This window comes from Engystomops pustulosus, chromosome 2, assembly GCF_040894005.1.
Source record: "Engystomops pustulosus chromosome 2, aEngPut4.maternal, whole genome shotgun sequence".
NCBI classification, from domain to species: Eukaryota; Metazoa; Chordata; class Amphibia; order Anura; family Leptodactylidae; genus Engystomops; species Engystomops pustulosus.
This window is the reverse complement of record NC_092412.1, coordinates 233,622,306-233,637,882: the sequence shown is the minus strand read 5'-3', so window position 1 is coordinate 233,637,882 and position 15,577 is coordinate 233,622,306. Positions and strand designations below refer to the sequence as shown.

Genomic DNA, 15,577 nt, shown 5'->3' with positions numbered 1-15,577 from the left:
TAGTAAGATGGCTAAAGATAGTACAGGAAGGATATATTACTAGGCATTCTATATTGCTAGCAATTTGAACACATATCTAAGATACTTAGAGGGATGAAAAGGTAGATAGCCATTGGGGCACATTTACTTACCCGATCCAGCGGCGCGTTCTCTGATGAGAATTATGGTCTTCCGTCGATTCACTAAGGTTGTGTGCCCGATGTCCACCAGGTGTCGCTGCTGCGCCGAGGTCCGTGGAGGTCCGCTAGAGTTCACCATCTATTCCTGGTGGATGCGAGTGATTGATTTTGCTACACAATTCGTTTTTTAATTTCCGAATCCGTCGGTTTTCCAACGGCCACGCCCCCGATTTCTGTTGCTTGAAAGCTGCCGCAATCCGATAGAATTCTTCCGAATGTCTTCCGATAAGTTTGGAGATGTGCGCGCACATCTGCAAAGTGAAGAATAGAATAAAAACAGTGAAAACAGTGAACACAGGACCATTTAAGTGCAGAACACATTGAAAGAACACTATTCTTCACATTCCAGATGTTTGTGCACATCTCCTAACTTAGCGGAACACGCGCCTGCAATGTGAAGAATAGTGTTATTTCAATGTGTTCTTACAAGGAAAACATCTGTAAACATGTGTAATGTGTTATTCTGCACTGTAAACACTGTTCTTCACTGTCTTTTATTAATTTAATTCTCAATCTCGAGCCGGCGAGATACTCATCCGAGCGCGGTATACTCGGACGAGTATACTCGCTCATCTCTATTAGTAGTCCATAACAGGAGACGTTTTTTAATGACAAAATGTCCATTACTCGAGAAGCTTCTGAAGGTTATTGTGATTCTCAACACAGTAAATGCTACGGATACCTTTGTATCAGTATTCTAGACTTTAGACAGGCGTTCTGATTCACTTCTGGCTTCCAGAGTCTGCAAATTTGATGTCAGTCAGTGATAACTAGGTGTCCACAAAAGAATCAAACTGGCAATCATGACCTCTTCTAGTATTCTGCTCCATTATATGAGCAAAACTTTTTGAAAAAAGGTCTAATGATCAACTCTTTCACCAGTTTGGCATTGGGATATTTCTAAGGGTGTTATCCCTATATATGAATCTGGACGCAAAAGGCACCAGGCTGCTACCAGCCAAGGGATGAGAGTGAAGGGCAAGGAGCCAGAACACGGAGCAGCCAGGAAATGAGCTGAGGTCAGGACAGCAAAGATTCATAGCCATAGACAAGCTGTGGTCAACAAGTGCGATCAGAGGGGCTATAACAGGTAACAGGAGAGGAATCAATAAGCCAAAATCATGATCTAGAACCCATAATAATTTTGGCTCAGGCACCTTACTATGGGAAATGTTGCCTTTTTAATAAAGGGTCACATTGGATTGACTAGGATCATGATTCTTGGTGCAGGGCCAGCAGACCTATCCTGCAGACCAGTGAGGAGAAATGTGGAAAGAGTGAAAAGGGAAGCGCACCCACTACAGACAATAATAATGGCAGTGCCACTAATAATTTAGGGTCCCGTATAGACCCACTGATTATAATGGAGTCTTTAGAGTTTCTGTTATGGTGTGAATTTTTGCTGCAATTTTTTGTCCATGATTTTGAAAGAAATCACCTTAGGAATCAACCCAGGAGAAGGAGAAACCTACCTCAGGTGACACAATATCCCAAAGTAATTTGAAAAACTTGTCATTTACTTTTAATCCTTTCACAAGTAAAAATATTCTCTTCCTTTATTCATGAAACTAAGAAAAGAAGTAGTTGGGTTTTTTCGGTATACATTCAGGTGCTATGTTTCTTCTTCAGATATGTCATGATTCACTCTTATTTTGAGCCTCACACACCTTGTACATATCAAATCTAATATCTATTTTAAGATTTTTTTCATATGCAAATGTTCCTTTCCAGGCTGATTGAGTTTGATAAGACAGAAAGAGATCAGATCTGTAAAAACTAGATAATAACCCATTCCATTCCCTACTCCAAGTTTTACTTCCTTAAATTGCTGCAAATTTTATATATATGTTTCAAAAAAGAGAAAGACAAACTACACTCACCGGCCACTTTATTAGGTACGCCTGTCCAACTACTCGTTAACACTTAATTTCTAATCAGCCAATCACATGGCGGCAACTCAGTGCATTTAGGCATGTAAACATGGTCAAGACAATCTCCTGCAGTTCAAACCGAGCATCAGTATGGGGAAGAAAGGTGATTTGAGGCCTTTGAACGTGGCATGGTTGTTGGTGCCAGAAGGGCTGGTCTGAGTATTTCAGAAACTGCTGATCTACTGGGATTTTCACACAACCATCTCTAGGGTTTACAGAGAATGGTCCGAAAAAGAAAAAACATCCAGTGAGCGGCAGTTCTGTGGGCGGAAATGCCTTGTTGATGCCAGAGGTCAGAGGAGAATGGGCAGACTGGTTCGAGCTGATAGAAAGGCAACAGTGACTCAAATCGCCACCCGTTACAACCAAGGTAGGCAGAAGAGCATCTCTGAACGCACAGTACGTCGAACTTTGAGGCAGATGGGCTACAGCAGCAGAAGACCACACCGGGTGCCACTCCTTTCAGCTAAGAACAGGAAACTGGTGGAACGGGAGATTCGCATCATGGATGTGCAGCCGACAAATATGCGGCAACTGTGTGATGCCATCATGTCAATATGGACCAAAATCTCTGAGGAATGCTTCCAGCACCTTGTTGAATCTATGCCACAAAGAATTGAGGCAGTTCTGAAGGCAAAAGGGGGTCCAACCCGTTACTAGCATGGTGTACCTAATAAAGTGGCCGGTGAGTGTATATGACAGTATTAAAAAAATTTTTTAATTAAAGTTGATGTATTCCTTGGTCTATGTTTTGGGTCATACACATGTACATTAATATACACATGGGGAAGATGTATCCGCACTTCCATGCCAATTTCTGGTGTAGAAGTTGTGAAATAATCACAATTTGTTACGCCCCGTTGCCAGTGGAGTGGTCGGGCACAAGGAATTCCTGTCCCGTGCCTCTCTACTTTCTTAAAACCTGTGAATGAACACAGGTTTTTCCACAAACTTTGCCAGGTCAGACCTGGCGTAGTTGTGTTGGCTGACTGCCAGATCCATTCAAATTTTCATGGGTGAATGGTCAAAAAGTGGTGATTTCTACATTTGTTTTTTGGGTGCTTTTTTTTTGTTCACTGGATGGGATAATTATAATTTTTTTCCCAGAGATGAACGTGCTTTGGTCCCAAAATGTTCATATCAGCTTAACAAAAGTGTTGGAGTTTGTCACTATCCACTGTAGACCAAATTCTGCTCCTCTAACCCTCTTATGAGGGTAGCATTCAGTTTCCATGCTAGTGGGGGATCTATTACATGATCTGGGGCTTGTCATCATACAGCTTCTATTACTGCTGGGGGGCTTGACTGGGAAAGGTTGGACCCCATATCGACTTCTGGATGGGATTCCCCCTTAACCATGATATATGCCACAATAACTTAATTTATTATAAGAGTGCCTTTTGAGAGCCTAGATTTCTAGCCCTCCTTATACCTGCTTGTTGCTTGTTGGTACAAAACCTTAAAATACCTTCGGGAAAAGATCAGAGGAGAGCAGCTTCCAACAGCTTTATTTCTCACAGGACAGAAGCAGACAGCGCTCTCCATTGTGTAATGGTGGTGCAGGGTTACTGCAAGGAGGCTCTCACCAAAGTGAATAGTAGCTGAGCCAGTACAGTAGTAGCCCTGCACCACCACTACACAAAGGACAGCGCTGTCTGCTTCTATCATCTTCATGTATAGTGATTAGAGATGGGCAAATTTGTTAAGATGATTCCATAGATTACGACAGAACCTGTTCTGTTAAACGCGGATACATGTGGAAAGCCCCCCAAAAGAGTGCAGAGGATGTCGGCAGCAACTTTGCATTGATGTGACTGATCATTTTGCCCTTCTTTTCACGTGTCAGTGTCCTCTTTCAATCGGTCTATAAACTACGTGGATTTGACACGTTAATCTGGCTGTAAACTAGAGCCCCCAAAAGGTATGGCAATGTGCGTTATACAGATACCCCACAACTGACAGTGTAATTTCAGCGAAAATCACTGTATAAACTATGTGGATTTGACATGTGAATCTGGCTGTAAACTACAGATACAAAAAGGTATGGCAATGTGCGTTATACAGATACCCCACAACTGACAGCTCACTACTGCAGATGCATGAAAGTCAAACAGATTTCTTCCTATTCGATTTTGTCACTAAATAGAACCGCTATTTGGGGTATACAGATCCCCCTTAGAGAACAGCGAGAGATTGCAGCAAGAATCGCACAGTACAATGGCAGCAGCTGGACGCTACAACATGAGGTGTGAAGTGCTGAGATAGAAAATGGCTGGTTTTATAGGGCTGTGACATCACATAAGCCTGCCGGTCGCTGATTGGCTTACAGGTCTGCAGATGTCATCAGGGGTGTTCCTTTCTCCTTCCCAGAGTTCTCTGCCCCATGTAACAAGTTGTTCCAGTGCCCATTTAGCAGAAACATGAGGGGAAAAAAACTACTTTGTTCCCGCAAATCAGCATAAACTTCGACTTTGTGACAAATCAAATTTTTCCTGAAATTCTAACCAAAGTTTGAATCATTAGAATCGATTCACCCATCTCTAATAGTGATTACTTTTACTACAGAAAGTCTGTCAATTTTCTGGAGCTGGAAAAAACATTTTAACAAGACAAAAAAAGTATTTTAGAATTTATGATACACATGTTAGGTATGTGTATGTTATTTTATATATGTGTTTTCTTTCCTTTAATTTATATGCACAAGTATACCCTCATACACATGTAGTAATACACTCATATACACACAGGTGCACACTCTTACTCATACACACACATATGCATTTCTATTTGGACACATGTGCACTCTGTTACTCAAACAAACATGCATACACTTCTATTTACACACATATATACACTTCTACATACACATGTGTATACTCTTACTCATACAATCATGTATACACTCCTACATACACATGTGTACACTCTTACTCATACACACATGTATACACTTCTATTTACACACATGTATACGCTTCTACATACACATGTGTATACTCTTACTCATACAATCATGTATACACTCCTACATACACATGTGTACACTCATACTCATACACACATGTATACACTTCTATTTACACACATGTATACGCTTCTACATACACATGTGTACACTCTTACTCATACACACATGTATACACTTCTACATACACATGTATACACTTCTATTTACACACATGTATACGCTTCTACATACACATGTGTACACTCTTACTCATACAATCATGTATACACTTCTACATACACATGTGTACACTCTTACTCATACGATCATGTATACACTTCTATTTACACATGTGTACACTCTTACTCATACACACATGTATACACTTCTATTTACACACATGTATACGCTTCTACATACACATGTGTACACTCTTACTCATACACACATGTATAAACTTCTATTTACACACATGTATACACTTCTACATACACATGTGTACACTCTTACTCATACCCACATATATACACTTCTACATACACATGTGTACACTCTTACTCATACACACATGTATACACTTCTATTTACACACATGTATACACTTCTACATACACATGTGTACACTCTTACTCATACACACATGTATACACTTCTATTAACACATGTGTAGACTTCTGCATTCACACTTGTACACTTACTTATACACACATGTATACACTTCTACATACACATGTGTACACTCTTACTCATATACACATGTATACACTTCTATTAACACATGTGTAGACTTCTGCATTCACACTTGTACACTTACTTATACACACATGTTTATACTTCTGTTTACACACATGAGTACACTTTTATTCATACATACACATATATACACTCTTACTCATACACACATATGTAAACTCTTCCATATACACACTTATAAGGTTTGATTTATCTACACACATAAACACTTCTATACACACATGCATGTATTAACTTATATATATTCACATGTATAAACTTCAATTAACACACATGCATACACTTCTTTATTAACACATGTATAAACTTCTATATACACATGTATACACAGTGGCAGAGGTATTTTATTGTAAAATAACTTTTGAATGTGAAATGATAAGATGGATTTTATATCATGCAAAATGTAAAGTTTTGAAACATATAGAATGTGGTTATACACATATAGATTGCTGTATAATTGAATTTTAAGCAAATCATCACAATACTTACATTATCTGTAATTAGTAGTAGTCAGCGCTACTTAGGTAAAAACCCACAGAAATAAATCATGAAGTTCCAGCCGTCTGGGTGATGCATTGGTTCTTACATTGATTTCTATAGAAGTAGAAAGCCATCATTTGCAGCTTACTGCCAAATCTTTGCTTTGGAAAGTGTCCAATGTGTGACTCAGTAATTCACAACTCACTGCAATAGCTTATATTTAATAATATATAGAAATCTGATGGTTCTGCTTTTTCTCTGTATTTATTTGACTCACCTGATTACATAAAACCTGAATCTCACAAAATTGGATATTTCCAATGAAAAGCCATGAAGTGTTCTCTAGGCAAAAATAAAATAAAATTTTAAGGGTAATTTCAACTTCTACAACATCATTTTGCAGTTACGGTAATATGGAGAGATATAACTTCATGCTCCTGGGTCCTAATACTACACACTTTATGGTTTGCAATATAAATTCCTTATAAGTCAATTTTGGAGTACAAAAATAAACCATATTCTTCTTTTATATAAGGAAAAGGAAAACATACAAACTTCATGCAAATCCACAAACAACCCTCTGATGTGCTATGGAAAAAACATCTGAATGGTCCATGAAAATGACTTCATCCCGGACCAGACTTTTAGATTTCTTCAAAACTTTGTTGTTAATAAGCATCCATAAGAACTCCAGACAAAAACGTGGTGGGGTAAAACACATTCAACAAGTCAGCTGTCTTCTTCATAATGGTGCCACCACCAAGCTGCCACTGAGCGCAGTACATGTTAGTACCCCGCTAGATCTGTAGAAGATGGGGTCTGATGGAGGGAGATAACTGCTGAAGGTGCGATAACACAGGGGGGTCAATAGAACACATCTACTGGGCATGCCCAAAAATTAAAAAATATTGGACAGAAGTAGAGGAACACAGAGGGGCAGATTTACTTTCCCGGTCTATTCGCGATCCAGCGGCGCGTTCTCTGCGGTGGATTCGGGTCCAGCCGGGATTCATTAAGGCAGTTCCTCCGACATCCACCAGATGCTGAAGAGCATCGGAACGCACTCAAGTTCACCGGCCTATTCCAAGTTAAGGTAAGTGCAAGCTCCGCAACACATTTTTTCCGTCGGGTTTTCGTTCGGCCACGCCCCCCGATTTCCGTCACGTGCATGCCAGCACCGATGCGCCACAATCCGATCGTGTGCGCCAAAATCCCGGGGCAATTCAGGGGAAATCGGCGCAAATTGGAAATATTCAGGTAACACGTCGGGAAAACGCGAATCGGGCCTTTAGTAAATGACCCCCATACAATCCATCCCTAAACGTAAGCTTACCCTCACTTTGGAATCAGTTCTACTATGGTTAACACATAAATCCTGGTACCCATCTAAACCTAATCTGACCACACATCTAGTGGAGGCTGCTAAGATACTCATTCACCTAAACTGGCGGCAGAGAGACCCCTCTACTATTCTAGGCCATTCACTGTACAAAGTCACGTAGCTATTGAGCTTCATAGAGGACACAGGTCATATTTAACTTGTTATTATTGTCCAATCCTCCAAGCCAATAATGATGGTTAGTAATCAGTAGAAAGCCGTGAGATGCGGAGCTCTTACAATGCTAACATATAAAATTGTGTCCTGATTTTCAAAGTGCACCCTGCATTGTGACTTCTAATGCATGTGATTTCCTTAGGTTAATGTGAACAAATGAATTGATGGCCATAATAAAGAGGAATAAAATGAAAATTTTAAGTAATCAGTGGATACTACAAAAACTACAGGCTGTCAATCATATTGATCAAACAGAATAGATTTGATTAGAGGTTAAGCCTGGTAAAAAAATATGCAATGTAAATTGGCAGCATGAAGATTTTTGTGATGTTTATGGCATAATAGAAGATGGAGGACCAGATAGCACCGATGGAATTATTCCCCGGTCTATTGCCAGGCTTTGTGATCTTATTTATTTCCTTCTTATTGACTATTGGGATATTTTCGGAACCATTTTACCCAATGCCCCCCTCCATTGGTATTGTATCCTTTGACTGACATGTTCCTGTATTTATAGTATTATTTTTGGAGGTGTGTTCAAGTATCGGACTGCTGGCGTAGGCACATGCACTTTTGTACTGACGCAAGGTGTCCTGATAAGGGACTGAACTGCAATTCCAAGCACAGCAATTGCTGATCTATTTATGTCCTAGAAAAACCCTTTAAACAATGGGGCCACCATGTATATGGAATGTACAATGGGTTGTTGAGAGGGGCTGTAGTACTTGTAGTGATGTCACAAGCATGTGACTCATTACATACTTCAGGCCAGCCAATTGCAAACGTGCTGTCCTGCATCAATTGAAAGTACTTAGTGTTCTGGCAAAAGACCTTTAGCAATGACTCATCACATGCTTCAGATCGGCCAATTACAAACATGCTGTCCTGTTCTGGCTTCATTGCCCTGAGCTGATGTAACAAGCTGAAGGTGTCCACCCACATCAGGAATAGCTGAACCTAATTTTATATATACCTGATATATCTCAGGATAGGAAGAAGCCAGCAACATGATGCAGGTATCATTGGAATTGATATCAAAGGCTCTCTCCAGCTGTGCTAAAACAAACAGGCTAACCACATATATTTTCCAACCAATTGTAGGGAGTGGCTTAAACTTGCAAAAACTATTAAGCTTTTTACTAAATCTAGAATTTTGGAGTTGGGGGCTAGAGATGAGGGGTTCGGTAATGCTCTGTGCGACTCCGACAAATTGTCAAACAGCCAATCTGGCATATTAACACTCCGTTGTCAGATATCTTAGAGTATCTGTCAGAACTCACAAATTGTTCTGATGGGATCAGGTTTCAGTCTGTTTTGCCTACCGACCAATCTATTTGCTATACGATTCTGTACATTTGCCGCCATCTTGGTTTTGACCCGGTTTGTGTGACTCTGCTTGTCTGTCTGTATCTGTTGTTTGTCCTTCAGTGTCATGTATCTTCGAGTGTTATCCCACTTTCCCTGTCTCAGATTTGTGTTGGTTTCTGTGCACCAGTGTGAACACTGGTCTATACCTGTATTCCGGTTACCTGTCTGCTCCACCATCCAGCAGCTGCCAAATGAAGTAAGTTTTCCCTCTCATCTTGTAGGGTAACTTAGGGACTAGAGATGAGCGAACATACTCGTCCGAGCTTGATGCTCGTTCGAGCATTAGCGTACTCGAAACTGCTCGTTGCTCGGACGAATACTTCGCCCGCTCGAGAAAATGGCAGCTCCCGCCGTTTTGCTTTTTGGCGGCCAGAAACAGAGCCAATCACATGCCAGGAGACTCTGCACTCCACCCAGCATGACGTGGTACCCTTACACGTCGATAGCAGTGGTTGGCTGGCCAGATCAGGTGACCCTGGGATAGACTAGCCGCTGCCCGCGCTGCTCGGATCATTCTGTGTCTGGATGCCGCTAGGGAGAGAGCTGCTGCTGGTCAGGGAAAGCGTTAGGGTGTTCTATTAGCTTACTGTTAGGCAGGAGTGATTCTACAACAGCCCTTCTTAGGGCTACAATAACGTTATACTTTTTTTTTTTTGTTTGCTTGTGGCTGGGCTTGCTGGCACTAGTAGTGCAGCTAGTACCATATTGTGAGCAATTTGCAGGGGGACTTGCGACCGCTGTGTTTAGCGCTTAGTGACGCACATATCCATCGCAAAGACCGAAGTGGGAAAATTTATTAGGGGTTGGATTTCAATTAGGCACAGTCTGCCATTTCCTTTTTATTTTACGTTTATTTTTTCATAACTCAGCGTCATCTCATCAGTGTGCTTTCATACTTGGCTAGAAAATAGCCATAGGAGAATCCAAACGGCTTACTTACACCTACAGTAGCGTTATATATATTTTATTTCTGGTTGATCTGCTGGTGGCTGTCCTTGCTGCAGTGCATCTACTAGCAAATTGTGAGCAATTTGTAGTGAGAGTTGCGACCGCTGTGTTTTGCGCTTAGTGACGCACATATCCATCGCAAAGACCGAAGTGGGAAAATTTATTAGGGGTTGGATTTCAATTAGGCACAGTCTGCCATTTACTTTTTTATTTTACGTTTATTTTTTTCATAACTCAGCGTCATCTCATCTGGCATAGCAGTGTGCTTTCATACTTGGCTAGAAAATAGCCATAGGAGAATCCAAACGTCTTACTTACGCCTACAGTAGCGTTATATATATTTTATTTCTGGTTGATCTGCTGGTGGCTGTCCTTGCTGCAGTGCATCTACTAGCAAATTGTGAGCAATTTGTAGTGAGAGTTGCGACCGCTGTGTTTTGCGCTTAGTGACGCACATATCCATCTCAAAGACCGAAGTGGGAAAATTTATTAGGGGTTGGATTTCAATTAGGCACAGTCTGCCATTTACTTTTTTATTTTACGTTTATTTTTTTCATAACTCAGCGTCATCTCATCTGGCATAGCAGTGTGCTTTCATACTTGGCTAGAAAATAGCCATAGGAGAATCCAAACGGCTTACTTACGCCTACAGTAGCGTTATATATATTTTATTTCTGGTTGATCTGCTGGTGGCTGTCCTTGCTGCAGTGCATCTACTAGCAAATTGTGAGCAATTTGTAGTGAGACTTGCGACCGCTGTGTTTTGCGCTTAGTGACGCACATATCCATCTCAAAGACCGAAGTGGGAAAATTTATTAGGGGTTGGATTTCAATTAGGCACAGTCTGGCAGTTTCTTTTTATTTTACGTTTATTTTTTCATAACTCAGCGTCATCTCATCAGTGTGCTTTCATACTTGGCTAGAAAATAGCCAAAGGAGAGTCCAAACGGCTTACTTACGCCTACAATAGCGTTATATATATTTTATTTCTGGTTGATCTGCTGGTGGCTGTCCTTGCTGCAGTGCATCTACTAGCCAATTGTCAGGAATTTGGAGTGAGACTTGCGACCGCTGTGTTTAGTGCTTAGTGACGCACATATCCATCGCAAAGACCGAAGTGGGAAAATTTATTAGGGGTTGGATTTCAATTAGGCACAGTCTGCCATTTCATTTTTATTTTACGTTTATTTTTTCATAACTCAGCGTCATCTCATCAGTGTGCTTTCATACTTGGCTAGAAAATAGCCAAAGGAGAATCCAAACGGCTTACTTACGCCTACAATAGCGTTATATATATTTTATTTCTGGTTGATCTGCTGGTGGCTGCCCTTGCTGCAGTGCATATACTAGCCAATTGTCAGGAATTTGGAGTGAGACTTGCGACCGCTGTGTTTAGCGCTTAGTGACGCACATATCCATCGCAAAGACCGAAGTGGGAAAATTTATTAGGGGTTGGATTTCAATTAGGCACAGTCTGGCAGTTTCTTTTTATTTTACGTTTATTTTTTCATAACTCAGCGTCATCTCATCAGGCATAGCAGTGTGCTTTCATACTTGGCTAGAAAATAGCCATAGCAATAGGATAGCATTGTTTGGTTTTAAAAACTAAAAAACACAAAAAAAAACTAAAAAACACAAAAAAACACAAAAAAAAGTTAAAAAAAATTAAAGTTATAACTTTCATTTTCAAAATGTTTAACCCGAGGGCTAGGGGTAGAGGACGAGGGCGGGGACGTGGGCGTCCAACTACTGCAGGAATCAGAGGCCGTGGTCCTGGGCGGGGTGAGACACCACCTGCTGATGAGGGAGCAGGGGAACGCCGCAGAGCTACACTCCCTAGGTTCATGTCTGAAGTTACTGGGACTCGTGGTAGAGCACTGTTGAGGCCAGAACAGTGCGAACAGGTGATGTCGTGGATTGCCGACAATGCTTCGAGCAATTTGTCCACCAGTCAGTCTTCCACGCAGTCCACCCATGTCACCGAAATCGGCACTCCTCCAGCTCCTGCACCTCAGCCTCCTCCCCCCCAGTCTCCCCCCTCCCAGGAAAATTTGGCATTTTAACCGGCATACTCTGAGGAACTGTTTTCTGGACCCTTCCCACAGTCACAAACCACTTGTCCGGTTGCTGCTGAGCAATTTTCCGATGCCCAGGTTTTCCACCAGTCGCAGTCTGTGGGTGATGATGACCTTCTTGACGTAGTGGAAGAAGTGTGTAAAGAGGTGTCCGACGATGAGGAGACACGGTTGTCAGACAGTGGGGAAGTTGTTGTCAGGGCAGGAAGTCCGAGGGGGGAGCAGACTGAGGGATCGGAGGATGATGAGGTGACAGACCCAAGCTGGGTTGATAGGCCGGGTGAACACAGTGCTTCTGAGACGGAGGAGAGTCCTCGACCAGAACAGGTTGGAAGAGGCAGTGGTGGGGCCAGACGGAGAGGCAGGGCCAGACCTGGTGCATCAGTGCCAAATTTGTCAACTAGTGAAGCTCCCGTGGCGAGGTCTCCTGCGGCGAGGGCTAGATTTTCAGAAGTCTGGAGGTTCTTTAAGGAAACACCGGATGACCGACGGACTGTGGTGTGCAACATTTGCCAAACCAGGATCAGCAGGGGTTCCACCACTAATAGCTTAACTACCACCAGTATGCGCAGGCATATGAATGCTAAACACCCCACTCAGTGGCAACAAGCCCGTTCACCTCCGGCCGTGCACACCACTGCTCCTTCCCCTGTGTCAGCTGATAGTCAGCCCCCTGCCCAGGACCCTGCCACAAAAACCCCATCGTCGCCTCCACGATCCTCCACAGCATCCACCAGCGTTCAGCTCTCCATACCCCAGACGCTGGAGCGGAAACGCAAATATAGTGCAACCCACCCGCACGCCCAAGCCCTTAATGTCCACATCTCCAGATTGCTCAGCCTGGAGATGCTGCCCTATAGGCTAGTAGAGACCGAGGCCTTTCGCAACCTCATGGCGGCGGCCGCCCCTCGGTATTCGGTCCCCAGCCGCCACTACTTTTCCCGATGTGCCGTCCCAGCCCTGCACCAGCACGTGTCAGACAACATCATCCGTGCCCTGACCAACGCCGTTTCTGACAAGGTCCACCTGACCACGGACTCGTGGACGAGTGCTGCCGGGCAGGGCCACTATATATCGCTGACGGCACATTGGGTTAACTTGGTGGAGGCTGGGACCGAGTCTGACCCTGAGGCTGGTCATATACTGCCGACGCCAAGGATTGCGGGGCCTACCTCGGTCCAGGTGTTTCAGGCCTACTATGCCTCCTCCTCCTCCCACCCCTCCTCCACCTCCTCCTCCGAACTACCATCCGTGGGCATGGCGCCATCAGTCGGTAGCTCTAGGCACAGCAGCAGTGCCGTCGCTAAGCGACAGCAGGCGGTGCTCAAACTGCTGAGCCTAGGCGATAAAAGGCACACCGCCCAAGAACTATTACAGGGCATCACGGCGCAGACTGATCTGTGGCTGGCACCGCTGAACATGAAGCCAGGCATGGTTGTGTGTGACAACGGCCGTAACCTGGTGGCGGCTCTGCAACTCGGCAGACTGACACATGTGCCATGCCTGGCCCATGTGTTAAATCTGATAGTTCAGCGTTTCCTCAAGACATAGCCCAATCTGTCTGATTTGCTCACGAAGGTGCGCCGCATCTGTGCGCATTTCAGGAAGTCCAGCATAGATGCTGCCACTCTCAGGGCAGCGCAGCGCCGCCTCCAACTGCCCGCTCACCGACTGTTGTGCGACGTGCCCACGAGGTGGAATTCAACACTGACCATGTTATCCAGAGTTTACCAGCAGCGCAGAGCGATTGTAGACTGCCAGATGTCAACTTCCACCAGAACTGGTAGTCAGGTCAGTCAGCTTCCTCAAGTCTACAATGAGGAGTGGACGTGGATGTCTGATATCTGTCAGGTGCTGAGTAACTTTGAGGAGTCAACACAGATGGTCAGTGGCGATGCCGCCATCATCAGCCTCACCATCCCGCTGCTTGGCCTGTTGAAAAAATCTCTGATCAGCATGAAGTCGGAAGCTTTGCGCTCGTCACAAGAGACGGGGGAAGAAGATTCCCTTGTTGATAGCCAAAGCACCCTTAGGTCTGTTTCTCAGCGCATATCGGAGGAGGTGGAGGTGGAGGAGGATGAGGAGGAAGAGGAGGAGAATGTTGGCGAGACACAAGAGGGGACCATTGTTGAGTCCTTCACTGTTCAGCGTGTATGGGCAGAAGAAGAGGAGTTGGAGGAGGAGGAAATGGACAGTCAGGCCAGTGAGGGGAGTGAATTCTTACGCGTTGGTACTCTGGCGCATATGGCAGATTTCATGCTAGGCTGCCTATCCCGTGACCCTCGCGTTCAAAGAATTTATTCCAGCACTGATTACTGGGTGTTCACTCTCCTGGACCCACGGTACAAGCAAAATCTTTCCACTCTCATCCCTGGAGAGGAAAGGAGTGTGAGAATGCATGAATACCAGCAGGCCCTGGTGCACAAGCTGAAACAGTATTTCCCTTCTGACAGCGCTAGCGGCAGAGTGCGTAGTTCTGCGGGACAAGTAGCGAGGGAGAGTAGGCGAGCAGGCAGCTTGTCCAGCACTGGCAAGGGTACGCTTTACAAGGCTTTTGCCAGCTTTATGTCACCCCAGCAAGACACTGTCACCTGTCCCCAGTCTCGGCAGAGTAGGGCTGATCTTTACAGAAAGATGGTGAGGGAGTACGTAGCTGACCATACCATCGTCCTAAATGATCACACAGCTCCCTACAACTACTGGGTTTCAAAGCTGGACATGTGGCACGAACTGGCGCTGTACGCCTTGGAGGTTCTTGCCTGCCCTGCCGCTAGCGTCTTGTCCGAGCGGGTTTTCAGTGCAGCTGGTGGCATCATCACCGATAAGCGTACACGCCTGTCGACTGACAGCGCTGACAGGCTGACGCTTATTAAGATGAATAAAGCCTGGATTTCTCATAATTTCCAATCTCCACCAGGTGAAGGAAGCTCAACCTGAATAATTTATCCACTCCTCCTCCTTCTCATTTTCCTCCTTCTCCTCCTCTTTGTACAGTAAAGCAGAGGAAACTGGCTATTTTTTGACAGGGCCCACTGGCTCTAGCTATAGTACTTTATGCATTTAATTTTTCTGGAGGGCCACCGACCCGGTCCTCTGTTTTAAACAATTTTTGGGAGTGCCACATACAGGCACTCAATCTATTCAATTTTTCTGGAGGGCCACCTACCTGCTCCTCTGGTTTGAAAACTTTTTTGGACTGCCACATACAGGCACTCAATCTATTCCATTTTTCTGGAGGGCCACCTACCTGCTCCTCTGGTTTGAAAACTTTTTTGGACTGCCACATACAGGCACTCAATCTATTCCATTTTTCTGGAGGGCCACCTACCTGCTCCTCTGGT

At 43.9% G+C, this 15,577-nt stretch overlaps 1 protein-coding gene across 1 annotated transcript in view; it reads left to right on the top strand.

Annotated features, from left to right (window-relative positions):
• Nucleotides 1-15,577, top strand: part of HTR1F (5-hydroxytryptamine receptor 1F) — a 162,064-nt gene that overhangs the window by 48,819 nt on the left and 97,668 nt on the right. The gene's annotated exons all lie outside the window — the stretch shown is intronic.